The sequence below is a fragment of the Saimiri boliviensis genome, chromosome 2 (genome assembly GCF_048565385.1).
Source record: "Saimiri boliviensis isolate mSaiBol1 chromosome 2, mSaiBol1.pri, whole genome shotgun sequence".
NCBI classification, from domain to species: Eukaryota; Metazoa; Chordata; class Mammalia; order Primates; family Cebidae; genus Saimiri; species Saimiri boliviensis.
In genome coordinates, this window is record NC_133450.1 from 126,105,908 (window position 1) to 126,126,575 (window position 20,668).

Here is a 20,668-nt window from a genome sequence, read left to right on the forward strand (position 1 = left end):
ATCCTGCTTTCTTTGAACAGCAGTACTGAAAAGATTATTAAAATGCTAAACTGAACAATGAGTAGAAAGAAAAGAAACCAAATACAATGTGCTCACTTTAATGGGGAAAAAATGTGATAGAAATGATGAGAATACAGGGAAGAGAATGTGCATTAGCCAGAAGCATTAACTGTATGCGGGGGCAGGAGGTATTTTTTAAATGAAAGCTGTTAAGACAGATGTGTTTTAAATAAGCTACATATTTGTAATTGAATTTATTGTTTCTGAATTTGACAAAGATTGTCAGAATTTAGCTAAGTGAAATTTTTGACATAGCTTAAGGAATTGGTGTGCTAAAATGTTTTTATAAAGCATTTCTGAAAATGCTGCCTCAAATTGTACAATCTTTTAATTATTTAATTGATAGGCTAATTCTGTGCAGTTCAGTTAGAGTCATAATTCATCTGCAAAGTCAGTGTAGTGTTCTATTAAACATCCATATAGAAAACTGAAGAATAAAGGATTTTGAAGGCAGCATACAAGGTTAACCTAGTGTTTTAAAATTTAAGTAGGCCTCCTAAATGTAATAATTGGCGTATCTGACTTCGTTAATACTTCAAATATAGTCAGATCTTATTAAACTACACTAATACAATGTATGTGGTAGTTGAACAGAATATAGGTTACCATTTGTTACTATAGGAAATGGAAAAATTAGTCTGTCCAACAGATTATAGGAAAGTTTTAAAATGTTTTAGATGAACGAAAGGTCTTTTTGTGTCTTTCTCAAATACTGTGAAATTAAAGTTTACATATGTGATTTAGCTAATGATTGTTTTAATTAAAGCAGAGCAGACTAATTGGCATATTGCCCATTTTTTGAACAATCCGTGTTGAGCTAATAACCAGTTTTTCTTTTGCTTTTTTGTTTTACATGGCTGTCTAAGTGGCTTTTAATTTACTCAGCGATTTATGTCTGATAAGTAAAGTTAGTATAAGGTCAGAGTTAATATTAGGGCTTTGTGATCTCTACAAACTATATAGTTTGGAATAGAATGAGTTTTGTTGTTGTTTTCAAAAAGTACCTGTCATTAGGAAGTCTTAGCAATCAATGTTAGCATTTCTGGTAAGGCGAGAAATTTATTTTCTTTGAAAATAACTCAAAATATATCTGATGCTTTTGTGCCCTTTGCTGATCCTTTTAAAAAGTACTATGTATATAACATTTGTATTAAAAAGATTTCTAATAATAGGTTAAAAGATTTTAAAAGTGTTTTACATAGACCTACATGTGGCTGAACTTTGAAAGACTGGCATTTCTTAGATTTTTGGGTTTGTAAGTTGTAGCCAAAAACTTGTATTTGATAGAAGTTATAAAAATTACAGCAAAATAAAGTGATATTATTTGGATTTGGTGACCTCCACAATATAAAGCATTCACTTCAAGAAGAGCAGCTGTGTGCAGAAGGGGTAGGGGTATGAGAGGGAGTTTAGAGTGAAAGGCAGACATAGGCAGAGAGGACTCAAGTTTGTTAAGTATGACTAACCACCTGAAGGTCAGTCTAGCAATTTTCATTATTTGAGCTGTCACTCTCATGAATTACTAATTTTATTTTCTAGTTACAGAACCGTGAAAACCAAAGTTTTACTTCAGTTGGTTTGCCACCCATTTTGTGTTGGTTCATTTCATAAAACTTAAGAGAATCTCTAAGAGAAAGGTTATTTCTCATCGATATTCTGCAAAAGATGGGGGAACATGAAACTGGGAGGCCGAGGCGGGTGGATCACGAGGTCAAGAGATCGAGACCATCCTGGTCAACATGGTGAAACCCCGTCTCTACTAAAAATACAAAAAACTAGCTGGGCATGGTGGCGCGTGCCTGTAATCCCAGCTACTTAGGAGGCTGAGGCAGGAGAATTGCTTGAGCCCAGGAGGCGGAGGTTGCGGTGAGCCGGGATCGCGCCATTGCACTCCAGCCTGGGTAACAAGAGCGAAACTCCATCTCAAAAAAAAAAAAAAATGAAAAAGAAAGTTGAATGTACTGCTGTGTCACACAGAGGCTTTGCCATTGTGTGTAGAAGGAATATTATTGGCAGAATTTCAGGCATTATTCCTGAGCTTAGCACCTAAAATTGTTTTATATACTGAAGGTAATTGAGGTTTACAGTCTGGTCAATTATAATAATATTGCTAGCATATTTCACTTTTTTGGATTTGTCTGGTTGACAATATAATTTTTATTGTCTTTGTGTCAGATCTTTAAATTGGCTATTGTGCTTATGGAAAAATACTTTAGTTCTCAGAAACAGTGATTTCTTTTTTGTCTTTGCCTCTTTATAAGGAATAGCAAATTCCTTATAAAGTGCTAGTATTTACTAGATGCAGTGATTCCTACAATTGGTTTAAGGTAAAACAGATTGTTTATTTTGAAAATCATTTATAAATATATAAGTTATATAAAGCAGTAATATAAAAATGCTGTTTTGGTTTACAGTTTTTAAAAATATCTGTAATTTTAAAACTCAGATTAGGAAAAGGTAACAATCTGAGTTTTTCTTTTTCTCTAAGTATTCTGTGAAAATCTTTTTTAAAATTGTTTCTACTTCAGGTATTATCACAAATATTTGATTTCTGTATGTATGCCTTAAGTGTTGTATAACACAAAGATTTCCTTGAGTCTTCCTTGCAGAGATGTCATTACTTGTTCATAGTCTGAATCGAAGAAATACTTGCCTTTCATAGCATGGCAAGAAGGTTAGGTCTTGACAACTTTTTATCCAGCATTTTCACATATCAACAGTGTTTTTGCATAAACTATATTGCTCTTGCAAGTATGGAGTAAATTTCTTTTTTTTTTTTTTTGAGAGAGTCTCGCTCTGTTGCCAAGCTGGAGTGCAGTGGCACGATCTCAGCTGACTGCAACCTCTGCTTCCCGGCTCAAGTGATTCTCCTGCCTCAGCCTCCCAAGTAGCTGGGACTGCAGGTGCACAGCACCACACCTGGCTAATTTTTGTATTTTCAGTAGAGACGGGGTTTCACCATGTTGGTCAGGATAGTCTTGATCTCCTGACCTCCTGATCTGCCTGCCTCAGCATCCCAAAGTGCTGGGATTACAGGCGTGAGCCACTGTGCCTGGACTATAGTAATTTTTTTTAATCTTCAGATGTTATAGTATCAAAAAACCAAAGATCTAAGTTTTTAAAATACAGTTGTTTACAGTATTACTTGAATCTATTATATAATCCTTTGTGATGAGGCCCAGTTATAAAAGTGACATGATGAGGACTATTAACTGAGAAGCTAGAAATATCTTTCTGTTCTTTTCTTCACTGATTCCTCAGTTTTACTCATTCAAAGACTTCTGGACATCATAGGACTTGAAGAGAAGGTTTATAATAAGCCCGGGGACAGTAAAATTATCAATTTCAGGAAGCAGTCAAGATAGGGTATAAGAAATAATCAGCCCCTAAGGCTCATAGATGGTTAGGCCTCAGATTTTACTATAAGCTTCTTCTCATCTGTCATGTGAGAGGGATACTACACCAATAAGTTATATATGTTTCTGTTCTTTAATATTGCTAAATATTTACCATTAAAATTTAAGTTGGTTTCTGTTTTCTTGATATTTTGAAGGTGTTTTTTTTTTTCTTGAGGTTCATATTTTGGGTGGTGGATACAAAAATAAAGTTGGAAGGAATCAGTTTTATCATTCAGTATTATAGTAGGAAATGATAGTTGATAATTATTGTGTATTTCAAAATACCTAGACAAGAAGAATTGTAATGTGCCCAGCAAAAAGAAAATATAAATGTTTGAGGTGATGGATATTCCAGTTACCCTGATTTGATCATTATATATCATGTACATGTGTTAAAAGATTACATGTACCCCCAAAAATACATACAACTATAGTGTATCAATAAATAAAAAAGAAAAACAATTTTGGGTGGATTGCTTATATGATTTATTATTTTGCTGTGTAATATTGGGCATAGTTTCACCCTCTGGTCCTTAGTATCTTCCTCAGTATCATGAGATGTTAAGTTAATTGTGGGATTTAAGTGAAGGAATGTGCAAAACTACTTAGATTTGTTATTGCTTATTATAATGAAATGTGAGATTTTATAAAAACTTTCCTCTTCTTTAAAATTATTCTATATTTTAAAATGTGAATATGTCGAGTTTTCTCAGTATTTTGAGAATTTTAAATATAGTTTTTTCAGACCTTCCCCTAAGATAAACTTCTAGGTTCTCAGTTTCCTGATATACTTCATTAACTGGAAAGCCATGGAAATACAGGGATTGGGGTAGAAAGAGAAGACAGGGCTCATGGGGAAGTAAATGACTAAATCTCTGAAGAAAGATAATAATAGTCAATAGTGTAAGGAAAGCATGAGTAAAATGAAAAGAGACATAGGGAAGGAAGAAGAAATATTCTGTTTGATTGTAGTGTTTTGATAACATACAGTTTAATTATTATAGTGTTATTTTGTTTCTGTTGTGTGTGTATGTACACTCATGTGCTAACACCCCCAAACTTGCTACACACTTCTGGCTCCCACAAATGCTGAGCTGATTGACTAAACTTGCTAAATCGCTTGGTGATTTATTTACTGGGAAGTAGCTTGTTTCTGACTTTTCGTTTGAATTCCGCAGCTAGAACTGAGCTAAAGAAGACATTGTAGTTGCCTTCCATTTAATGACAAGGGAAAAGCCAGCTGCCTGGAAGCCAGAAATTAAATATCATCACAGATATGAGTATAATTGCCTCAAAATATTAAAATTTCAGACTAAAAATGTAGTAGTGTTTTGAAAACTCAAACTTCAAAGCTGAAATGCTCTTTTGTCATTTTCATAATTATACAAAATTTCAGCTTCTTTTAACTGACCACAGTATTTTCATTGCTTTGAGCTGACATATGTTATTTTGGGAGTGAGGTTTAATCTGGGTTCTATTTTTGATATTTTCATCAAGGGTAAAATTTCTGTGATTTTTTTACATAAACTTATTTAGCCCTCCAATTTGCTGAAGGTGCAGTTTGGCTTACTGAGAGAGAACACACAAATGTAAAACAAAGTGAAAAGTATTTTCCAAGTATACTTTGTTTTATTACCATCACTGAATCCAGTAATGTTAACCAATTAGCTTCTGCCTTGGGCCCAGAAACTACTTGGATTTACAAAAGGGGAGGGGAAACCTTTTAGAAAGAGGTATCCTAATTTTAACTCGTGACATTGCATTGGGGTATATGTTTTTGGGTAATACATACTTACCTTAAATTGCTTCTCTCAAAAATATCCATCTACAAAAAGAATGATTGCTCTATGTCAGCATCTTCTACTGACCCTTTTGAGAATCTGGTGAATGATACCGACCCCCTTGCTGGGGAGACATGTATGTGTTTATGTACACATAATGTGGAAAATACCAAAGAGGATCATACATTACCTTAGGTTAATAAATTTTGCCAAACGTAATTTGTTTATAGTCAGAGTATAAAAGCATTAATGCTTAAAAATTGAGGCTTAAAACAGCTGGATGCAACTTTCAGAATGATGTACGTAAGCCAAGTGTCACATGGTGGTTTTTTTGTTGTTTTTTCTTTGTTTGTTTGTTTCAGGGGATATGGTAAAATGTTCCCAAATGTACTCCATACATTAGTACCTTTCTAGTAGATGGGTTTGCCCTGGACGGTACCCAGTATTCCTTTGCAAACTCCTGTATTCTAGATGGGCTTCTGATAGAAAACCTAGCACAAAAGGACCAGCCTGGAATGCGGTGTTCAGGTCTTGAGAACCTACATGCCACATCTCTTGAGTTGTAGGCTGAGATTAGAGAAGATCTAATAATGCCTCCTTTGACCTTAGGCTGCCACCTGGAATCTCTTCCAGTAATCATTCTGCACAAGAAATGATGGGTCCACTGCTATGAATATCACCCAGTTCTATCTCTGTTCAAGAGAATCAAACAGAGCTGATCTTACTGTGTGTGCTCAAGTTTCTCACCTCTTAATTTAAAAAACCTGTCTTCTGTCCATTTTTTATTTCTTCAGGAGTTTTAGATTTCACACATACACACATTCAGTGGGAAATATGATGTTGAGAGTACCTAGACGTAGGGGTCATTCATATAGTGGGGGGAAGGAGGTTGAAATGACACCGTGTATTTTTGGGGGACCAGCCTATGTTATAACCATTTTCCCATGAGGTAAAAATTAAGACTAAACTAGGTTAAGTTTAAGGATAATTTTGGAAAGTTATGTGCCATTTATTTAGGATTAATGAAGCTGTAAAAAAAAAAAGCACTGGAATAGTGGGTTGTTGCTTTTTTAACACAGAACATTATTATGAGAGTATAAGTAAATCTAGAGTTTGGTTTTGAGAGAGGAGTTTGTTTCCTTCTGTTACAATGTTTTCTCAGATCTTTGTCTCAGAGTTCTTTCTGTATGGGGTGTGGAGTGATAACACCATGTAATCAGGAATATTCCCACAAAGGATAGTGAAAAGCACAATGTTTTCTGCTTGAGAGTCTTCAGTCCCTGAAACTATGATGGATTCTGTCTGATGGTTTACACAGAGCACAGAGAAATAAAATTAAGTAAGGTTAGTGCAAGTAAGACAGAAATGAATTGAGGAAACCAGTAAGTTTCCTCAATAATACTGACCAGTTCTTTTATTAAAAGATATACATATATATATTTTATAAATATATATTTATATAATATATTAAATATAAATATATAAATAATATATATTTTTATATGTTTTATATATATATATATATATATATATATATATATATATTTTTTTTTTTTTTTTTTTTTTTTTTAGAGTCTTGCTCTGTCGCCCAGGCTGGAGTGCAATGGATCGATCTTGGCTCACTGCAACCTCCGCCTCCTGGGTTCTGGGTTCAAGCGATTTTCCTGCCTCAGCCTCCCAAGTAGCTGGGCCTACAGGCATCCACACAAACCCTGCTAATTTTTGTACTTTTAGTAGAGACAGGGTTTCACCATATTGGTCAGGCTGGCCTCGAATTCCTGACCTTGTGATCCACCCACCTTGGCCTCCCAAAGTGCTGAGATTATAGGCATGAGCCACAGCACCCAATTCTGACTAGTTTTAATTCACACATCTTAAATACCATACCCACTGGAAGCTCTGTCTGATGTACAAGATTGAGTTCCCTCGTAAATATTCCCATACCATCTTGATCTACTTCTATTTCATTTATCTTTTTTTTAAAAAAAAAATTATTTTTTTGAGATGGAGTCTTGCTCTGTTGCCCATGCTGTAGTGCAGTGGCATAGCATGATCTTGGCTCACTTCAACCTCCGCCTCCCAGGTTCAAGCAGTCCTACCGCCTCAGCCTCCCAAGTAGATGGGATTAGCTAAGCTAATGTTCCACCATGCCTAGCTAATTTTTATATTTTCAATAGAGACGGGGTTTCACCATATTTGCCAGGCTGGTCTCGAACTCCTGACCTCCTTGGCCTCCCAGAGTCCTGGGATTAAAGGCATGAGCCACTGTGCCTGACCTCATTTATCATATCACCATGAATTAGGCTTATCTGTGTTTTCTCCATGTAACTGTCTCCTACTAGAAGGTAGTGACAATAGCTTGTTCTCCCATTGCTTCTGGAGAAGAGCTGAATTTCACTGACAGGTTTTTAACACATAAATATTGAATACTTCTTTTTTTTTCTCACTCTTCCAGCCTTTCAAATTACTTCAAATTCCGTTTTCTTTATATAGCTTGAGTTGCCCTCAACTGCTCACATTAGCATTCAGTAGGTTGCTGTGATCAACCTATAATCTTTTAAATGACTGTGAGGCCTAGAAATTCTAGTAATCAATACAGATATTAGAACTCAAAGTGTTCTCTCCTTTTATTTTTTATTTTTGACAGTTTTTGCCCTTGAGGTAGAGATTTAGTGATTGTCTAATGAAGTTTTATTATTTTAAAACAAACGTTTCCTTATCTCATTTAAGAGAATTACGTTTATAAGATAGAAAAACAATTGGTAATTAAAATATGAAATCCAGGAGAAGAATAAACTAATAGTTATCTGGGAAGGGTAACAATTAGCTTTCATCACTTTAACCAGAAATAAGCTGAAACTGATAAGAAAAAATACTACGAAACATTAAACATCCATTTGAGTGCCTGCCTCTTAATGTCAAGCACTGTGCTAAGCAATAGTAAGAGAGTTGGTCTTATTCTCTTAAAGCTCAAATAATGACTTAATTTTATTTGTGCTACATTCTAAGAAGGAAAAGTATAAGGTGTCATGGGCTCTTTTAACAATAAAAAAGCCATGAAAGAGGTTAATGGGATTAGATGAGATGGATGTAATGAAGAATTACGTATGTAAGCTGAAACAGATCATCTGATTGTGTCTTACCCCAATTTTTAAATCTGTACAATCTGATGAAGAGGTAAAGTTAAATTTTTCCTCCATAAGAATAGAAATTATGTTAGAAAATGTAGGCCAGGTGCAAGTGACTCATGCCTATAATCCCAGCACTTTGGGAGGCTGAGGTTAGAGGATTGCTTAAGGCCAGGAGTTCGAAACCAGCCTGGCAACATAGCAAGACCAGCTCTCCAAAAACTTGAATAAAAAAAAAAAAGCCTTTCAGAAGAGCAACAAATATCTTTGTTATGAATAAACTTAACAGATATATTCGGGAATTTTATAAAGATTTTAAAACTCTACCAAAGAATATTTTTAAAGACTTTCATAAATGGTGAGATTTAAACCTTTAAAATGCAGTTTTTTTAAAGTTAGTTCCACAAAACAGTTAGTTCAAGGCCAGGTACTGTGGCTCACATGTGTAACTCCATCACTTTGTGAGGCTGAGGCAGGAGGATCACTTGAGCCCAGGAGTTCAAGACCAGTCTGGACAACATAAGTGAGATGTTGTCTCTACAAAAAAAAAGAAATAACCAGGTGTGGTGGTGCATGCCTGTAGTCCCAGCTACTCAGGATGCTGAGGCAGGAGGATCCCTTGAATACAGGAGTTCAAGGCTGCAGTGAGCTATGATTGTGCCACTGTACTCCAGCCTGGGCTACAGAGCAAGATGCTGCCTCAATTACCAAAAAACAAAACAACAACAAAAAAAAGTTCAAGTGGTTTTTTTTGTTTTTTTTGTTTTTTTTTTTTTTTTGAGACAGAGTTTCACTCTTGTTACCCAGGCTGGAGTGCAATGGCACAATCTCGGCTCACCACAACCTCCGCCTCCTGGGTTCAGGCAATTCTCCTACCTCAGCCTCCTGAGTAGCTGGGATTACAGGCACGTGCCACCATGCCCAGCTAATTTTTCGTATTTTTAGTAGAGACAGGGTTTCACCATGTTGACCAGGATGGTCTAGATCTCTTGACCCTGTGATCCACCTGCCTCGGCCTCCCAAAGTGCTGGGATTACAGGCTTGAGCCACCGCGCCCGGCCCTCAAGTGTTTTTTGAGTGACTAGCTATAATTTTTGGGAAGCACTGTGAAATCTGAAGATTGGAAAAGTAGAAAGTATGTTAATAAAGTTGGAGTATTCTCCTAATGTGCTAAGTATGAATCACTTTCTGACCACAGAATTCTTCCATGGTGTGACTTTATAAGGCCCACCATGAGGGGGAGTTCTGGAAACTGGAGGAATTCTAGTGATTTAGTGGAATACAGAGGGTGAAGCATCTTGAGGTTCCCCTGGGAGAGAATGAGTTTGGCACCTGTGATGGGATCGTAAAAGGGAGTGATGGGAGATGAGGTTAAGAAAGGTAGATATGGACTGTGTGTGGAGGCTCACACCAGTAATCCCATCAGTTTGGGAGGCCAAGGCGGGAAGATTGTTTGAGCTCAGGAGTTTGAGGTTACAGTGAGCTATGACTGAACTGTAGCCTGTGTGACATAGTGAGACCTTGTCTCAAAAAAATAAATAGGATCTTTTTTCATCCATTTCTTATTACTCCCCTTTGTGCATCCAGTGTTCTGGCCTCTCTGTGAATGTGAGGAGTCAGATATGGGAGGTGTTGAAAAAGCAGTCAGACTTTACCTTTGATGGCTTATTGGGAATAAGAGAAAGGGAGGAGGCATAAGTGATTCTAAGATTTCAAGTCACAAAAAGCAAAACAGCTGTGGTTAAAACAAGTTTTGTTCTCTGTGCTTATGAACAAACTGATACTAACAATAAACAGGATTGTAGTATTTTATAACTTCAAATTTTGGCTTCCGTGAAATTAGAGAATTGAAATTGGAATTTGTTTTGTTAGTCTGTGCTTATGAACAAATTTGTTTTGTTAGTCTGTGCTTATGAACAAACTGATACTAACAATAAACAGGATTGTAGTATTTTGTAACTTCAAATTTTGGCTTAAGTAAAATTAGAGAATTGGAATTGGAAGGGCACATTCTCATTTCACATACCTTTATTTTACATGTGAGTTTGCTGAGGCTCACAGCATTTGATTTTTCTCAAGGTGTCCGAGGCCTTGGGAAAAGGGCCTCTTGTATTAACAAAGGTGAAATTAGAATCCAGGTCTTCTGGCTTCTAGTACAGCAGTTTTCATACTTTTTGCAAGTTGCTTGGCATTGTTTTCATTTGATTTTTCTTTTATTGAGAGAGCTGCAAATTTCAGGATATTTACAACTATAAATACTGATCTTTAAGATCTGTTATTTAGCTATCAAAATCTGGGGGAAAGATCTAAGTTAAATATGGAATTTAAGCAGATTGGCAAATTTATCTTCTCAGCAGATGATTTTGGAATAACTCAAAATAAATAAGTACTTGATCATAATAGCTGTGCTTAGTTGACTACAATTCTCATTGTGTGGGAATTGGTTCAACTAAAACCAGTTTAATCTGGCTCTGGGAAATAGTCTATACTTGGCTGCCTGAAGTTAATGATAATGGTCACAGAGTTATCCAATAAAATGTTAATTAAAACATTACTTCAGTGTTAAATCCCACTACTTGATTGTTATCTTTATCAAAGGATACTGCCTTTGGCAGAGTTACTATTTCAAAGAGGAAACAGAGCAATATGAAACTTATTTTGTGGGGAAAAAAATCAGAAAAAGTATTGTTTCTGTTCTTACCAACCGTATAGCAAGGTGATATCTTTACAATTGCCATTTACAATTTAATTTTCTATCCCAAATGATTGATCTTCCTATATTTGCACAGAGGGCAATGAATGAATCCACTCAAGGGTGGCATTGCCTGCCTCCTTCAACTGGTTGAATGACTGAAGGAACTGGTGGGTATTCTTTCTTGATGTGATTACATCATCTCATTTTCTTTTTGGAAAGCTATCATTCTGATACACTTCTGGTTCATTGCCCCTTTTTTTAGAATTGACAGTTTTCTATTTTTGTGGAACATGGTCTCTACCCTCCCCATCTTTGCTCCTTCAAATGACAGATAACCTGGGCTGATCAAGATGGGAGCGGTGGAAAGGAGAAGGATCCCATAGCACTGTAGGTGGGCTCTTGGTTACTGCTCACAGAGTGAAGTCAAACAACTTTGAGCTCAGTGCCTTTTGGTGGCCTTTCTCATAAAATATCCAGTGTTAATTCATCCTATTTTTTATTATATATGTTTACCTTAACCAGTGTTTATTAAACATACAGTTTGATGGAAGTATTTTTACTTTGATTAATGTACAAACCGTTTGACTAGAAATAAGTAAGCATAAATTATGAATGCAGTTCTTACACATCCGTACCTATAGCTATCTCTTTTACTTTTTCTTCAAATAAGAGGTTTGTGGTAAATGGTTTTATTCTTGAAGACTGGGTATCTTTTCAAAAGAAGCTTAAAAGGGCTGCAGTGAACATGGGAGTACGATATCCCTTTGACATACTGATTTCATTTCCTTTGAATATGTATTCAATAATGGTATGCTGGATCATATGGTAGTTCTATTTTTAATTTTTTGAAGAACCTTCATAATGTTTTTCATATAAATGCAGTGTATAAATGCATTGAAACATCACATTGTTACCCCATAAATATGTATAATTATGTATCAGTTATAAATAAAAATTTAGAAGAAGCTGAAAATCATTCAAATAGTTTCCCCACCTTGTTTTCAGGTCTGTTGTATGTTTTACATTTAAGTCAAAATCTGATAAAACTGATAATTTTAAGATAATCATATTTGGTTTATTTTAAAATGTACATAGTCTACATTTTAAATCTCTGATGTAAGATTGCTGCTTTTTTTATTTTTTTATTTTATTTATTTATTTATTTATTTTTTTTTGAGACCTAGTCTCACCCTCTCGCCCAGGCTGGAGTGTGGTGCACGATCTTGGCAATCTCCACAACCTCCGCCTCCAGGCTTCAAGTGATTCTTGTGCTTTGACCTTCTGAGTAGCTGGGATTATAGGCACCCACCAGCATGCACAGCTAATTTTTTGTAATTTTAGCAGAGATGGATTTCACCATGTTTGCCAGGCTGGTCTTGAACTCCTGATCCACCCGCCTTGGCCTCCCAAAGTGCTGGGATTACAGTTAGGAGCCGCCTCATCTGACCAACACTGTAGTTTAATTGGAAGCTTTTTTGTTAGTAAAAGATAAAAGAGCAGTATGTCTTAAAATTGACATTTTAGATTTGATTAGTTAACAATAGTAATTGTATATGAATGACTGTTAAGTATACGATGGGCCTATTCTTGAAAGTACAGTATGATGGTTAATATGTGGGCTTTGGCCAAGTACTTAGCTTTTACTGTATTCTTAGTATTTTGTGAAGATTAAATAAGAAAAATATTCATCAGCCAGTTGCGGTGGCTAACACATGTAATCCTAGCAGTTTGGGAGGCTGAGGCAGGAGGATCACAAGATCAGGAGTTCAAGACCAGCCTGGCCAACATGGCGAAACCCCATCTCTACTAAAAATACAAAAAAAAAAAAAAAAAAAATTAGCCAGGTGTGGTGGCAGGTGTTTGTAATCCCAGCTACATGGGAGCCTGAGGCAGAAGTATCACTTGAACCCGGAAGGCAGAGGTTGCAGTGAGCCAAGATCATGCCATTGCACTCCAACCTGGGCTACAAGAGTCAGACTGTCTCAAAAAAAAAAATTCTCACAGAATCTGGCCTAAGAAGTGTTAGCCATTATTATAACATTATAACAGTGTTAAAACTGCACAATTAATCCGCAGTCACAAAACAGAAAGCAGTTACCAGCAGTCTTTTCTTCGATGTGAATGAAATAATTCAACTTTTTTTCAGCTAATTTCTATAGATAAGACCTTCTACAAACAGAAATCTGACTGACACTAAATTGCCTTTTTCTGGACTGTTGTATTTATCGAATGCTAAAAGCCGTCATCGTACAGTGTATTATACCAGTCATTAGAGACTCTTATTCTGGCGTATCTCTAAAATACAGAAACCTGATATAAATATTCAGTAGTCTATTCCAGGGGAATTTTGTCCAAGAAACTCAGCACCAGAGGTTGTATGAGAAACAAGGTTGTTGTCAGTAGACTTTGAGAATGTCAGTTACTGTGAGAACTGTATTTCCCTTAGCCACTTAACAATTATTTTTGCTTGTAATATAAGTTCAGGAACAGATGATATTATAGAATTAGCACTTGTCCCTTCTAGTAACTAATCTAGTCTGATTTTCAGGACCTGAAGACTCGTAAGTATATTCATACTTATCAGACAGTAAAATACTTAATATAAAAGATAAACGTTTAATTTAAGCCTATTCGAGTGGCTTTTTGTGTTTTGTGTATCTGTCTTGGGACAGTAAAGATTCATCTGAGTTTTGATATTTTCCTTTTTTGCTTGAAGTCACTTTCTCCAGTAATTTTTGTTTTTTTCTTCATAATCTATTCTTCCCAAGGGAGGCTTATGAAATATAATTTTAAAATAAGTGAATCTATTATTTTCATTTTTTCAAACTGCACAAAATAAGTATATATTTTTCTGACCTTTATAGGAGGTATTTTTTTTAATAGTAAGGTTTGTTTTTAGAGCAGTTTTATGTTCACAGCAAAACCCTACAGAACCTTCCCATGTATCTGCTGTCTCCACGTGCACACAACCTTCCCATTACTGATATCCACCCACCCCAGCCAGTGGTCCTTTTCTTTTTTTGTTTTTTTTAAGGCAGAGTCTCGTCACCCAGGCTGGAGTGCAGTAGCACGATCTTGGCTTACTGCAACCTCTGCCTCCCTGTTCAAGTGATTCTCCTGCCTCCGCCTCCCAAGTAGCTGGGATTACAGGTGCTCACCACCATACCCAGCTAATTTTTGTATGTTTAGTAGAAACGGGGTTTCACCATGTTGGCCAAGCTGGTCTCAAACTCTTTGCTTCAGGTTATCTGTCTGCCTCAGCCTACCAAAGGGCTAGGATTACAGGCGTGAGCCACCACACCTGGCCCTAACTGACTTTTAAACTGCTTTAAAAAGTATAAATTTGGGCTCTTATTAGTAAATACTGGAGTCCATTATGGAGATTTAATCCAACATAATCATATTTACATTTTATAAAATTCTTATAACAGAGGTGAAAATGAATGGGAAGGGTAAGAGACAAGATTCAGAGAGACCAATGAAAGTGATGATGTCCTTAGTGATACTGGCAGTGAGGAGTACAAACCAGAAGTATATACACAAAATAACTGGTAGTAGAATACATTACCACACTATTAACCTGAGCACGCATCCCCTAACTCCCCAAGTGTAAGACTTGAGGAAGCCCCAGTTTATTCCTGGCACTTTAACTCCCTCTTTATTAACTGAGAACACCTAAGCTGTAGGTGCAGACCCCACTATGCCTTATCCAGGAATCTAGAGCTAAGTGCAAGACTACTTTCCCTGAGTTTCAGGAAGGAACAGGAAATATGGAGTCAAATTCGTGGCTTTTATTTAGCTTTGGAACATTAATCAGGTCAGGCTGCCATAACAAAATACTATAGATGGGGTGACTTAAACAACAGAAATTTATGTTATCATAGTTCTGGAGTTTGGGAACCCAAGATGAAGATACCAGCTGATTTTATTTCTGCTGAGGCACTCTTCCCGGCCTGCCTCTGTGTGAACCTTCATCTTTTAAGATGAAGCCTCTGTGTGAACCTTCATCTTTTAAGAGAATATAAAGAATATAATATTTCAGCTGGGCACGGTGGCTCAAGCCTGTAATCCCAGCACTTTGGGAGGCCGAGGCGGGTGGATCATGAGGTCAAGAGATCGAGACCATCCGGGTCAACGTGGTGAAACCCTGTCTCTACTAAAAAAATACAAAAAATTATCTGGGCATGGTGGCGCGTGCATGTAATCCCAGCTACTCAGGAGGCTGAGGCAGGAGAATTGCCTGAACCCAGGAGGCGGAGGTTGCAGTGAGCCGAGGTCACACCATTGCACTCCAGCCTGGATAATGAGTGAAACTCCGTCTCAAAAAAAAAAAAGAATATAATATTTCTTTATATTATCAGTTGTACGGGAGTAGGACCCTGTTGGTATAAGCCCATTTATTCTTAATTACCTTCTTAAACGCCCTGTTTCCAAATACAGTCTCCTTGAGGTTTAGGGCTTTAACATACAGATTTGAGAAGAGACACAATTTAGTCCACAGCACTTGGTAACCTCATTTCAGAGTAAAGAGTGGTCCAGTGACTATTAAAATCACCAGTTACTTAGTTTCCCAATATTTGGAGATTTTCCAGATATCTCTTACTGATTTCTAATTTAATTCCATTGTGGTTGGAGAACACACTTTATGATTTAAATTCTTATTTATTTATTTTTATTTATTTTTTTAGAGCTAGGATCTCACTGTGTTGCCCAGGCTGAAGTGCAGAGGTACAATCCTAGCTCACTGAATCCTCAGACTCTCAGGCTCTAGCTATCCTCCCCTCTCAGTCTCCCAAGTAGGTGGACTGCAGGCTCCCATCCCTGAGCCTGGCTAGTTTTGTGTGTGTGTGTGTGTAGAGGCAGTGATCTTATTTTGTTGTCCAGGTTGTTCCTGAACTCCTGAGCTTGAGTGATCCTCCTGGTTTAGCCTCCCAAAGTGCTGGCATTACAAGTGTGAGCTACTGCACCTGGTCTAAGTCTCTGAATTTATTGCAACTTGTTTCATGGCCCAGAATATGATCTATCATGGTAAATGTTTTGTGTGTATCTGGCAAGGATCTACATTCTGCTTTTGATGGTTGAGTGTTTTATAAATGTCAGCTCAAGTTTTCTGTATTTTTAGTGATACTTTGTTAATTATTCTATGGATTATTATTGAAAGAGGGTATGTCGAAGTCTCCAAATAAAATTGTGGATATTTCTGTTTCTCCTTATATTTCTATTGTTGTTTGCTTCATGTATTTTGAAGCTATGTTGTTAAGTGCATAAATGTTTAGGGCTGTTATACACTCTTGGTGATGGGTTTTTTTTATCATTATGAAATGAACCTCATCATTAGCAATATCATTTTTTTCTGAAATCTGTTTAATCTGATATTAATATAACCACCCCAGCTTTTAAAAAAATTAATGTTAGCATGGTATATCTTTTTTTAACCTTTAATATTTAACCTATTATTTCTTTATATTCAAAATTGACCTCTGGCTGGACACAGTGGCTCATGCCTGTAATACAAGCACTTTGGGAGGCCAAGAGAGGCAGATCACCTGATGTCAGGAGTTCAAGAGCAGCCTGACCAAGATGGTGAAACCCCATCTGTACTAAAAATACAAAAAATTAGTCAGTTATGGTGGTACATGCCTGTAGTCCCAGCTACTCGGAAGGCTGAGGCAGGAGAATCACTTGAACCCAGGAGGCAGAGGTTGCAGTGAGCCAAGATCGCGCCACTGTACTCCAGCCTGGGTGTCAGAGCAATACTCTGTCTCAAAAAAAAAAAAAAAAAAAAAAATTGACATCTTGTAAGTAGTATGTAGTTGCGTCTTGCTTTAAAAAAATCTAATCTTACAACCTCTGCCTTTTAATAAGATACTATTCACATTTAAGGTGATTGTTGATGTAGATGGGCTTAAATCCACTGTCTTACAATTTTATTTGTCCCATCTTTCTTTGTGCCTTTTTTACTTTCTTTTTTTCTTGCTTTTTTGCCCAGGTTGGAGTGCAGTGGTGCTATCCTGGCAAGTGATTCTCTTGTCTCAGCCTCCCAAGTAGCTTGGATTACAGGCCCATACCACCATACCTGACTAATATTTGTATTTTTAATAGACACAGGATTTCACCATGTTTGCCAGGCTGGTCTCAAACTCCTGACCTCAGGTGATCCACCCGGCCCGGCCTCTCCAAGTGCTGGGATTACAGGCATGAGCCACCATGCCCAGCCCCTTTTTCACTGTTTTTCTGACCTCTTTGGAATTTTTTAAATTCTATTTTATCCCATTTGTTAATTTATTAGTTATACCTCTTAGGTTTTGTTTGTTTGTTTGTTTTTCACTACTAGTTACTTTAAGGTGCACACTGTTTTTAACTTGCTATAGGCTACTTCTAAGCAATATCATACTACTGTGTTTATAGTCTGAAGAACCTTCCGTTACTTTCTTTGGACCTTTGTGCTATTGTTATGCATTTTATATCCAGACTGTTATAAATCCCATAATACATTGTGATGATTTGTGCGTTAAATGATTATATTTAAAAGTGACTTTAAAACAGAAAAAAAAGCTTTATGTTTACCTATATGATTTTGTGATTTCCAGTGCTCTTTGTGTAGGTACAGATTCCCGACTGTTATTTTCCTTCGGTCAAAAGAAATTCCTTTAACATTTTTGGTAGTGCAGGTCTGCTGATAGTGATTTTTTTCAGTGTTTTGATGTCTAACGAAAGCATTCTGCTTTGGTTTTTTAAATAATTCTAAATCGATGGGATGTTTTTTCTTTCACTGCTTCTCATTTCTCTGGAGCTTTCTTCCTGTATGCTACTCTCTTCTCTTTGGTGCTTTAACTACTTAGAACCTTCCCTTCTCATTCTTTTGCCACCAGTTTAGGGAGACTGCTGGCCTCTGTGTGACTTTCCCAATGCTTCAGCCTGGAAACTTGCTTCAGACAGTAAAGTGGGGCAGTTGGGTTCACCTGTTTATTTCCCCATCTAGGATAACAATCATGACCTGTCTGCTGGCCAACATCTCAAAATAGTTCTTTTATGTATTTTGAGTGGTTTAAGGTATGAGAGTAAATTAGATCTGTTACTCTATCCTGACTGAAAACAGCCCAGTAATTATCAGAGTCAACAGTCATGTTAGCCACCCCAGCAGCCTTGTGGAAGAATTCATAAAAGGGGTGAATATAGAAATCAGGTTTTCCCTCCAGCCTATCACCCAGTAGAAAGATAAGGCTTTTATAGTAAAGTCCTGTTCTCTCTGTGTACACAGGCCCAACCTGAGTAAAGAGAAAAAGTTCCCTTCTCCCCTAATATATCATTCCCATTTCATAAATGAAGAAACGAATTAACATGCCTGAACTTGCTCAGATTGTACTTACTGGCACTTACTCCCTTTTTCGTAAAATTGAATTCTATAGTGAATGTTTTACTTACTGCAGTTCCAAAACAGTTACTAAATGATAATTTTATTTTTAAATCTTTCCGTGAACTTTAGTTATCACTTTAACTTGGCCGTCAGTTACGTTACATATAATCCCATCTCATTTCTTTTTTTTCTTTTTTTTTTTTTGAGACGGAGTTTCGCTCTTGTTACCCAGGCTGGAGTGCAATGGCGCGATCTCGGCTCACCGCAACCTCCGTCTCCTGGGTTCAGGCAATTCTCCTGCCTCAGCCTCCTGAGTAGCTGGGATTACAGGCACACGCCACCATGCCCAGCTAATATTTTTTTTTATTTTTAGTAGAGACGAGGTTTCACCAAGTTGACCAGGATGGTCTCGATCTCTTGACATTGTGATCCGCCCGCCTCGGCCTCCCAAAGTGCTGGGATTACAGGCTTGAGCCACCGCGCCCGGCTTTATCCCATCTCATTTCTTAAGAGGGGAAGATTGTATGCTTCATGGCATTCCTTGAATAAAATATATTATGAATGAAATACTTCATGAAATCAGTAATTTCTTAATTACTGATTTCTTTACTGATTTCTTAAATAAGAAATTATTTAAGTAATTTTTTAATTACCTAGTTTCTTATATTCTAGTCCTTTATATAAAAACTTTACTAAGAATATCTTCTGACCGTATGGAGCATTATGTTTATAGTCAGTTTTAAAATAAATACTTGTCAGCTATACCGGGCTTGCTATTTAAAGATTAAATATTAACCGAAAACAAATGTAATTCCTGCCATAGCAAAGTGTGCCAAAAATCAAAGGGCAGAGTCTCTTCCCACAGATTTCTTAGGGGTAAGAGTTATTATTTCACCTTTCTCAGCATTACTCAGTATTTGGGTTTATGCCTAGTTGATCAAAAAGCCTGGTTTTTTTTCTCTCTGTTATGCTATAGTGTTTCACTATGACAGTTCCATAGAAAAGTATCAGATTTCAATATTTCAAGTTTAAAATTAGTTACGATTTTGGAATCTTATTTAACCCTTAGTAAAATTAACCTTTACATTATTGCTTATTTAAACCAGTGGAAGAAATTATTATAAGCAACATGGTTCTCAAGCAAGAGATCATTTCTTACTAGAGAAATAAAGATTAAGAGACCTACTTGCTTAAGGCATAGTCAATATTTTGTGCTTGCTAAATTAAGGCACTATAACTTTTGAACTATAACTTTTAGTATCATGAACTAAAATTAAGGTGAAATTGGTCTTTTCCACTTTAAGATATAATTAATGGGTATATAGCTCCCTTCCTATAATGAAGGAAAAGTTATTTAAGAAACACTATCTGGCCAGGTACAGTGTAATCCCAGCACTGTCAGCCTACATCTGTAATGCCAGCACTTTGGGAGGCTGAAGCTGGAGGATCCCTTGAGGCCAGGAGTTGGAGACCAACCTGGACAACATAGCAAGGCTTCAGTCTCTACAGAAAAGTTTAAAAAAGTAGTTGGGCATGGTGGCAAATGCCTGTGGTCCTAGCTACTCGGGAGGCTGAGGTAGGAGAATCACTTGAGTCGAGGAGTGTGAGGTTACAATGAGCTATGATTGTTCTGCACTGTAGCCTAGGCAACAGAGCAAGATCTTTTCTCAAAAAAAAAAAAAAAAAGAAAGAAAAGAAAAAGGAAATACCATCGTTATTCTTGGCTAGGTGTAGTCTTGGTTTATATAGCTAGCATCTTCACATGTAGAATTAAATAATCACTTCCATAAATATTTATCAGTGCCTATTATGTGCCAGTCATAGTTCCCAGTTGTTAAGTCTGTGTCAGTTAACAGAACTGACCAAAATCTCTGCCCTTGTGGGATTTACAGCAAGCAGATGGGTAATAACCATATTAAAAAACTAAATAATAATAGTTTGTAAAAAGGATTCACTTGCCAATAGAATTGATTTAAATTCTGCCACAAACAAAAAAGTTCATGACTTCTGGAGAACTACATTACACAAGGCAGTCAATGCCCTAGTGAAGCAAGTGGTAGTTGTACAACTTTATGGTGGAATAGGTCTATTGCATGTTTATTGATGTTTATCCCCAAAGTAAATAATGTGCTAATGTAAAAGACGACTGCCTATTCAATTTCAAAAAACATTTTGAGCCTTGCAATTTCTTGGGTCAGCATTGTTTTAGAACATTTTAGTTATTTGTCCAGCCAACAAGGAAATCTAAC

General features: G+C 36.6%; 1 protein-coding gene across 10 annotated transcripts in view; it reads left to right on the forward strand.

Moving 5' to 3' along the window:
• Window positions 1-20,668, forward strand: part of ATOSA (atos homolog A) — a 160,619-nt gene that overhangs the window by 92,636 nt on the left and 47,315 nt on the right. The window lies entirely within an intron of this gene.